Consider the following 7837-nt stretch of genomic DNA (forward strand, 5'->3'; position numbering starts at 1 on the left):
AACCTCACTCTTGCAGAACAACATAGTAAGTGGAGATAGAACTTGTCCTAAGGCCAGTCCTGGCACAGACGTGCAAGCCCCTACTGTTCAGTTTTGGACCAATGGTAGATTGTGCTACATGTCAATGACGGGTCATTGTTCAGCCTGGTTCCACATCATCCATTCACTCAGCATCCCCTTTCAGTGTTCCTTTTTACAGCATATTTTTGAGGGTGAGGGAACATCCATGGATGATGCAGCTGCTGTAGTGATCCACCTGCAGCAGCAGCGGTGACTGTGTCCAGGATGGGCACACTCACAGGTTGTTAAATGGCCGTGCAAGATCATCATCAAGAAGCTGTTCAACTTCTCCATAGCCATAGCTTCCTACACCTGAAAAGAACTAGGAAATGGAAACCCATTACAAACATTTTCCTAGATTTGTTTCCTTAGAAAAGGTCAGGACACAGTCACCGCGGGATAAGAATCAGCACATTTCTCGGACGCAATCCCAATCCTTTCCATCAGCCCTCCCAGTGAGGCATGTCATGTTCTGTCCATTTTTACAGGCCTTATCTATCTGCAGCCTGCCTTTTTATCTTGATAACTGATTTCTGCACCATCAATTGCGTTGGCCATGGGAAATATCTGAAGGACCGCCGAAGAGAGCGAAACACCAGATTTACACTTTTCCCCTTTGGTGTCTTTTATCATAGAAACACTTAGTTAGGTCCTGACTTTAGCTATATAACCATGACCTATGGGAGTTCATCTCTAAGTTTACCCATCCACAGAATGGGAATAGCTGATATTGACCCCAAGGGGCTGTTGTGAGCATAAATAAGGTAACAGAGGAAAGCCTAGCATGAAGTAAGTACTCAAAGAATGCAAGCTATTGTTTTACTCATGCAATTTCTTAGCACTCTTTATCAGAGGCAGGTTTGGAATTAATTGTTGAAGTCTTACCGTCTGTTTGAATTGAACAAGGCTTTAACAAGCCCTAGACAGGTCATTCAGCAAATATTTTTTAATTGCCCATTTAGTGCAAGACTTTGCACAGGGCTTTAGGGAAATAAAGGTAATTAGGGAGGAATTCTGCCTCCAAAGGACAGCACTGTGGAGTAAAGACCTCAGAGTTCACTGTGTGCTCAGTCCTGTGCTAGGTCCTGGGATGGGGTGGGACAGGGATAAACATAGGGAAAACTGGTCTTTGTCTTCCAAGGATCCTATAACTTTGCTGCTGTACAGAGACAGTTTTTTATGCAGGTATTAAGTTAAGTTGTGATATAATTAGACACCCAGTTGACAGAAGAAGCTAACCTGGCTACAGCATCTGTCAGCAGGGCTTCATCTGGTGTCTCAGGTTGAGTTCAGCCAGTGTCTTGGTCTCTCCACCCTTCCAGATGGCCAAGCCAAACTGCAGGCTGGAGCAAGTAGTCAACCTTCCCTCCGAAATCTTGCTGTTGGAGCCTTCAGTTGCCAGTAACTGTATCCCCTACTCAGCTCCTCCAGCCAGCTCTCTGGACCCATCCATAGGAGGAGATGGTCCCCAGGCTCTGTTGTCAGGGGCTGTGAGGGAGTGGTGTTTCTGAAGAGTGGAGGTCTCCCCTTCCCCAGTTTAGGGAGAAATGTAAGACAACTTCTTTTCTAAATGTATTTTTTCCCAGGGTAACCACCATGAAAATATCCATCTCTGTTGGCTGAGATATTTTTCTCCTTTTCAAATATCCTATTGTGCTTTCCATGTTCATTGTTTCCTTTATGCCTCTTTGATAGCTTCTTTTTGAGGCCTTGTAAGATATTTTGATACTAAGGAAAGCAGATGTGAGACCCTCTATTATTCTGCCTCTTATTTTGATTTAAAGTTACATGCTCCCCTATGGAAGAAAACAATACAAATACAGCACTGGAAGAAGAAAAGAATGTGGGAAGATGAATAGGAACTTGTTTCATTGGAAAATGAAAGAATGATATTGGGCATTAACAATAAATGCCAGGGACCATGAGTGACATTTAGATAGTCTATTAACCCAATAATAATTGCCTTGTTAGAAGACTGTATTTCTTGAAGGTGCAGCAACTACTGAAAGATGGTCTAAAACAGTGGTTTCTCTCTATATGTTGTCTAATTCAGTGTAATCATCATCTTTTATGTATTAATTACAGCTTAGCTTCACAATTGGGATCAACAGAAGAGGTGACGTCAAATCAGGCCAGATTTGATTAGCATTCTTTAACAGGATTCTTATCCGGGATGGCATTTTGAATCTTGCCTCCTCTGAGGATGAATGTGGATGACACTGTTTTCTTGGTAACCGTGAGCAAGGTAGTACATCAGGCCAGCGTGCTTCATGTAGAAGTTACCTACGGTGGGAGAGACAGCAGGGTTCAAGGACAGCTGCTTTCTAATTCCTGCTCCATTACCCACTATCTATGGATTTGGGACAGGTCACTGAACTTTCCTAAGTCTCAGTTGTTTAATCTACAAAATGGGAGTAAAATTAGCCACTCTTGACCCAACAGGATTATTTGGAGATGTACAATGGGATGTACACAAAGGTCCATTTTGTAAACTTTAAACTGCTCAATAAGCGTTAGTGTCAGTCCCTGAAAGACCAGAGACACTCCCCTGCTGGACAAATAGCTCCACCTTGGCTTGTCTCCTTCAAGTCCAGGTTAGGAGTTTCTGTGCATAACAGGTGGTCAGCCCATGGGACTGACCTGGGATGTCCTTGGTTGCCTTGCCTGGGCATCACCCTGAAGGAAAGGGTTTACAATCCCATTTAGGACACAGATACAATGTGACAAAGCCACTCATTCAATAGGTCAAAACAAGTTCACTCTAAAGACGAACAGGCATTTTATCCTCTGTGCCTGTGTCTCCATTTTAAAAGTGGGAAAATCCCTCAAAGCTGAATTTACTGGGCTTCCCTGGTGGCGCAGTGGTTGAGAGTCTGCCTGCCGATGCAGGGGACACGGGTTCGTGCCACGGTCTGGGAAGATCCCACATGCCGCGGAGCGGCTGGGCCCGTGGGCCATGGCTGCTGAGCCTGCGCGTCTGGAGCCTGTGCTCCGCAATGGGAGAGGCCACAACAGTGAGAGGCCCGCATAACGAAAAAAAAAAAAATGAATTTACTTAAGTCACAGTTAGAGCCATGAAAAACCTATAATCATAGTATAACATCGTCTGAATATTTATTACTTTAACTGGACATATGCATCATTTCTTTCATTCCTCACATCCTCTCTATAAAGTAGCGGGGGAGATCATTTAAGATTTAGGAAGATGTGTCCTGGAACCATTTGTCAGTGGAGACATCTCTGTAATTGGTGGAGCAGCACTGAGAAAGCAGGTCATCCAGAGCAGTGCTTGTTACTGTTACTTAGAGGAAAGGCTAATGAAATACCCGTTTATTTAAAGTGGTTTGTTTGTTTTGTTTTCCACTTGATAGAAATATGACAGCATAGCGTGCAAAAATCTACCCAGGAGTCCGGGCTATACCTATCCAAGAGCAATATCAAGAGCGAGCGTGATGTTAAGACCTGTTTACTGTCTACTGATCAAGTCATTTTAAAATAGAATTTCCTTTTTCTGAGGCCTCATTAGCCTCCTTCTATTCCCCAGCCCTTGCCCCTTGTAGCTTAATTTTTCTTCCTCTTCTTTAGATAGTAAACCTGATCAAAGAGCATCTGTCTGCTGGCTTTCAAGGGAGGTTAGCTAGTGTCAGAATGTGATTAATGTTTGATTGCATATTAACATTATTTTAATTATGAAAACTAAAATTTAAATGAAAATACCCAATTTAAATCTCTCCCAAAGTCAGTCTCCTGTGTGGTTCTCTGGGAGAGAAGGAAAGGGGATTCTCTGACCTAATTCAATGGAAGGAGTGGGAGACCTTATACCCCAGCGACCAGGTTGCATTTCTTTTTATAGGACAATGACATCCTTCTCAATCTCAACCAAAGAACAATCCTCCAAGTTTTTGTGTTTCTAAAGACACAATCTGGAGCTAAGTTAGTTGACCCATTGGTTGAAGAGCCATTGTTTAGCTGTGAAAAAACAGAGCACCTGATAAAGCCCCTCACAAGCCTTCTGGCCACAAAGTAGTTTTGTTTTGCAAATTGGATTCTTTGACACATTAGACATTCGGTAAAAGAGATAAAACATTCAGCCTGGGTTCTGAATAGACAATGATCACTGGGAGATGGCTCAGCTCACAATACAAAAACCAGTGGGTACAGTGGAGTGCTCCTGGCCTTGCTGATGACATCAAGCTGCCACCAGTAAATGAGAAGCCCTTTCTCTTTAGAGGGTTTCCAGCATTCTGTGCAAGTGTCTAATATTCTTTATAAAGACAGGGAATTAGGGAGCAACTCTTTTAATGCCAGGTTGACTATTGTCTTCTTGGGGTCTTTGTTATTGTTATGATTAAATTAGATTAACAAGAAAGCGAGGGATGCCCACATGTGTGTGCATGCACGCACACATACACATGCGCTCGCTTATGGGAACAAACTCTACCTTAAAATGTAGTTGAGGAAAAAGGCAGCAGCACAAAAGTCCCCTCTACTGCCATTTACTTGTCTCATGTCCTGGCCAAAGAGAGTTCTTTGCAATACTTGTGTCCTTGGCCTGTCTTCTTAGGCGGCCCCAATGGATGCTAATGCTTCAAGCTGGCATAAAGCTGTGTAGGGGATGGCTTCCTGGTTTATAGTTATCGTTAGTTATTTTTAGTTACTTAGCTGGTAATTAAGTTTGTGGTTTTGCATTATGCATTTTCAGGAGGAAGAAAGGTAGCTACTCAATCCTAATGAGGGTTCCTTTGGAGGCCAGGTTCTTTAGGTTTGACCTGGGCACATTTGGGAAGCCAGTGCTGTTGTGTAAAAGACAAGACACTCCTGTGCGGTCTTGCTATGTTCCTCTCGCTGTTGTTTTTGTCTTGTCGTAAGGTAACTAGTGAATTAAGGACTGTTGTATGTTCATTTCACAGCTGAGGGCACTGAGGCCCAGAGAGGTTAAGTACTTTGCTCAAGTTTGCACAGCTAGTTAAATGGCAGAGCCTGCTGTATCTGTCTCTAGATCTCTGCAACGAACTAACATGCTGTTCGAATGAACCCTCCAAAATTCAAGTCATAAGAAGCTGTATAATTTCTTTCCCACTTAATCTGAAACTAATGATAATACTGTGTTGTAGTTGTTCACTCACTTAACCAGAAAAAGTTCATTCATTACTGTCTTAGTCCATTCAGGCTGCTGTAGCTCATAAACAACAGAAATTTATTGCTCACAGTTCTGGAGGCTGAGAAGTCCAAGGTCAAGATGCCAGCATGGGTGAGCGAGGGATCTCTTCCTGGTTCATGGCATAGGGGAGGAAAAGTAATTTCCCTCTACCTTCTGAGTTCTTGGCTGAGACTTCTGTAATAAGAGACAGATTAACGAGAAAAAACAAACAGAAGTTATTAAGATGTGTACCTCACATATACATGGGAGATACCCAGGGTAAAATGAGTAGCTCCCAAGATGGCTTAGAATTCAGACTTAAATACCATCTTAATAAGGAAGGAGAAGGGGCGATTTAGGAATGATGAATGGACCCTCAGAAGAATAGACAGAGGTGTGAGTTTGTGATAAAGTGTGTCTGGGTGTGGCGTTGACTTCTACTCTCTTCCCCTGTGACAAGAAGAATCTTCCCTGGTTGATGGAATTCCAGGGGAGGGATCTATGACAAATGAGTTCCTTTAGGAGGATCTGTCTTTAGGCGGATAAGGAGAAATCCGAGAAAGCCTCTCCCTGCATTTGCTGTTTTTCAAGAGCCTACAGCTTAAAATAATCAATATATCAAAGCGATATATTTTAGGGTGAAATGTTTTGCTACCCATCCATAGCCAGTGCCTTCTTGCTGTGTCCTCACATGGTGGAACGGGCTAGGGTGCTTCACAATTTATAAAACATTTTCACAATTTTGTAAGGTGGGCAGGGTGAGTAATATTATCCCATTTTAGAGAGCGGGAAACTGAGGCTCAGTGAAGAGAAGGGACATTCCCAGGGTCACGTACTGGAGTTAGTAGTTGAGTCAGGATTGGAACCTTGATACTGACCACGTGGTTCCCATCTCTGCTGTCTCAAGCAAATTATTTGCTGCACCTGACCTGTTTTGGCCCCACTGAATTTCTTGCCGAGTGGCTAGGAGGTCACCACTTGTGAATGAAGACAACTCGGGGTTCCCGGAAGTGGCAGAAGCAGCCCTGGGAGTCCCACCCGGAATAGCCAGAGGCTCCCCCATCCACAGAACCATGCAGGTCTGCCCAGAGGCCTGACTTACCTATGTTCAGAGAGGGAATTGTTGAGAGAAACTAAGAAAAACTGGTTCTTGGCATTAAAGACCTCTACATTTGTGCCTGCACTTGGCTCAGAGAATTTGTGACTGATTTCAGAAATTTTGTTTTTGTTCCATTCAATCAAACTGATTTGTGTGGTAGAGCTATAAGCCAAAACAACAGCTTCAAAAGAGGAAAATGCAATTTATTGACCAGGTTGCTTCGTCCTCATAATGCCAAATGGTTGGTTGGAATGATTTTGTACCCCTAACAGTCTCCCACTCCTCCTCCCTAGAAACTTTTGTTCCAGCCAAGTTGGTCAATTTATTAGTCCCTGAATGTGCTGCAAACATTCTCACCACCGTGAGAATTTACTCTTACTTATGTTTCCCCACCCTACAGTCAGCCTCCACTTTTTCCAGGTCAGGCCCTCCTCTGAAATTCCATCCATGGCCACCTGTCTCTGAGAACTTTCTCTCAGTGCCAGCCCTGAAGTCTCTTTCCCTCTCTTGGGATCCTACAATTCTTGCAAGGCCATCCCATTTGGTATTTCTCCTCTCTGCCCCAGGATGCTTGTCATCTGTGTTTGTGTCTCCCATCTTTTCATCTACACAGGAGATGGGGTTCCAGGGAGGAGGAGATCAATCCATGTTTGGTGTCTCTGAGAAATGTCGCCTCACTCCGGGCTCTCAGTCCTAAATGAGGCCAGGGTGGGGAATTGACGCCAGATAGTTTGGTTGATCTCCAGCAGGCTTGTTTTTAAATGACAATGTCTCTAGCTGCTGAGAGTTCAAATAAGTAAAGAGTGGGTCTAGACTCCTGCTTGCAGGCAGTTGGGAATCAGAATTGTCAGATCGGCACTAGCAGGAACCTTATCGAACAGCTTTTCCAACAATTTCATTCAACTGATGAGGACATTGTAGTCCAAAGAGGGATAGTGACTTTGTTCAAATTCTCTCAGTAAGTTATGAACTGAGGCCCCAAGAATCCTTGTCTGGACCCCTGGGCTCTTTTCCCATCACAATACTTAATCTTTATTTTTAAAAATATTTTTATTGGAGAATAGTTGATTCACAGTGCTGTGCTTGTTTCAGGTGTACAGCAAAGTCAATCAGTTATACATATACACATATCCAGGGTACATATGGATATACATATATATATATATATATATATATATATCTCCATATATATCCATATATATGTATATATATGTATCTTTTTTCTTTTAGATTCTTTTCCCATATAGGCCATTACAGAGTGTTGAGTAGAGTTCCCTGTGCTATACAGCAGGTTCTTATTTGCTATCTATTTTATAAATAGTAGTGTGTATATGTCACCTCATCCTTCTAAGATGTCTGACCTCCTGACATTATCTAAGGATAGAGACCTTTATTTCTTCTCTAACTATCCATTCTTTGGTTTTATCAATCCTGGGTTAGGGTCTTCTTTCTATAGCCTACAGAAACTCAACTTCTATTATTGGAAGAAGATAATATTCATTGTAAACTCTTATGCTCATCCTAGCACAAGCCACTGT

The sequence above is a fragment of the Mesoplodon bidens genome, assembly GCF_964165515.1.
Source record: "Mesoplodon bidens genome assembly, chromosome: 13".
NCBI lineage: Eukaryota > Metazoa > Chordata > Mammalia > Artiodactyla > Ziphiidae > Mesoplodon > Mesoplodon bidens.